Here is a 1,931-nt window from a genome sequence, read left to right as displayed (position 1 = left end):
GTTATGCATGTTGGACTGTGTTGAAAAAAAAAAAAAAAAAAAAAAAAAAAAAAAAAAAATTTGATAAAGAAGAAATTAGTTATGTTTGTTAAAAAAAAATAATTCTAAAGCAAAATGGGAAATTGGTTGATAGCATTTACCTTAAAATCTGGTGTTTGAAGTGGCATGTATTAAAATGGTTTTAAGAAGTAACTTCAGTCACTCCCTTTTCAAAAACAAATCTAACTTCTTTATTGCAACAAAAATAGCAAAAGGTGAAACACAGGAGTTACTATTCTTGATCTCTGGCCTCTTAGTCTTATCTAACATTTTTGAAAAACAATGCCTGGGATAATCCACAATGAAACAATCTTTCTGATTATCTGTTGTGAACAAGGTCTTCCAGCACAATAAAAGCCCTGCTTCTGATAATACAAGTGTCCTAGAAAAGCTATTCTGTGGCCAGCTAGAGGATAACTAAGGAATCTGTTCTACATTTTGCATGTAGAATCAGGGGTTTCAAACTATCACCTCAGTCTTTTACTAGCAGTAGGCATTATTTGTGTTACAATAGCACGTAGCAGCAATAATCAGAGACCAGAAGCACATTGTGGTTAAGACTCTATCAACCTGGGACAAAAAGATAAAGCGAATAGAGGACAACAGTGAGACACACAGATGGGCATACATGTGAACAATGAGACAGTCTTCACCATGGGACAGCAGCATTTCCAGTGCATTATCAACTGAGCTACTGTAAAAGTTTTTTTATGCATTACAGAAAAAAAAGGGTGCTTGAAAACTTTAAAGGATGTATTTGTTCATGGACAAAGAGTTTCTCCTAAGCAAGGGGGACAGCAGGGAAGAAAGCACAAGAGTGCTATTTTGCAAATGTTATGTTAGCATGATAGGTTACAATCAGAGTTTATCCAACCTGTTGATACTGAAGGAAAGAAAACAGTCCCAAAAAATCTGCAAGAAAAGGTAGTTGTACCTCTACATGCACAGATTCAAGAGGACTTAAAATTACACTAATCAGTACACACATTTAGAAATACTGACGGAGAATTCCCCTTACCTCCTCCCACCCACTTCAATACTACAGCACTGTGTCACTTGCCATGTGTTCCATGTTATGATAAATGTTATTATCTTTGAATTACCAGTATGGCATAGCACCATATATTTCTTTTCCAATCACCGCACACTGTTTAGTTATTTCAGAAGTATTTAGTCATGAATGTCCTTTGCACTTCCTGACAGATAAGAAATAAGAACAAGGGACAATCCCCAGGGTGCAAGGAAGATAGCAATGACTGTATTGTACTGAGTCTGTATTCAACACAAGTGTTAGGTGAGCAAACAGTACCAGTATAATGAAATGCATTGTTTCTGAATGTCTAAACATTTGAAATATTTGCATTACAGTTCCATTATTTTCTTAGTACCTTCCCTTAAACGGTAACAATGCTACTGAGTAGACTTCCTATTAACTCAATGCCAAAAACACTTACCAAAGCCGCAACATTCTCAGCTAATAAATATACAAAGTTAGACAAATATGAATCTGAGGATGGAAGTAGTGTCTACCAGATCTTCTGATTCTTTGTGTAAACGGTAACAATGCTACTGAGTAGACTTCCTATTAACTCAATGCCAAAAACACTTACCAAAGCCGCAACATTCTCAGCTAATAAATATACAAAGTTAGACAAATATGAATCTGAGGATGGAAGTAGTGTCTACCAGATCTTCTGATTCTTTGTGTAATAATCACAGAATCATAGAATCATTAAGGTTGGAAAAGACCTCTATGATCATCAAGTCCAACCGTCAACCCAACACCACCATGCCCACTAAACCATGTCCCAAAGCGCCTCATCTACACATCTTTTAAATACTTCCAGGGATGGGGACTCCCCCACTTCCCTGGTCAGCCTGTTCCAATGTTT

At 36.5% G+C, this 1,931-nt stretch overlaps 1 protein-coding gene across 1 annotated transcript in view; it reads right to left on the bottom strand.

The window, feature by feature from the left end:
• The window catches only part of SDK1 (sidekick cell adhesion molecule 1), a 436,461-nt gene that overhangs the window by 423,974 nt on the left and 10,556 nt on the right, over positions 1 to 1,931 (bottom strand). The window lies entirely within an intron of this gene.

Source organism: Aptenodytes forsteri, unplaced genomic scaffold (assembly GCF_000699145.1).
Source record: "Aptenodytes forsteri isolate BGI_AS27 unplaced genomic scaffold, ASM69914v1 Scaffold55, whole genome shotgun sequence".
NCBI classification, from domain to species: domain Eukaryota; kingdom Metazoa; phylum Chordata; class Aves; order Sphenisciformes; family Spheniscidae; genus Aptenodytes; species Aptenodytes forsteri.
Note: the sequence above shows the minus strand (reverse complement) of the source record. Positions and strands in the feature narration are given on the sequence as shown.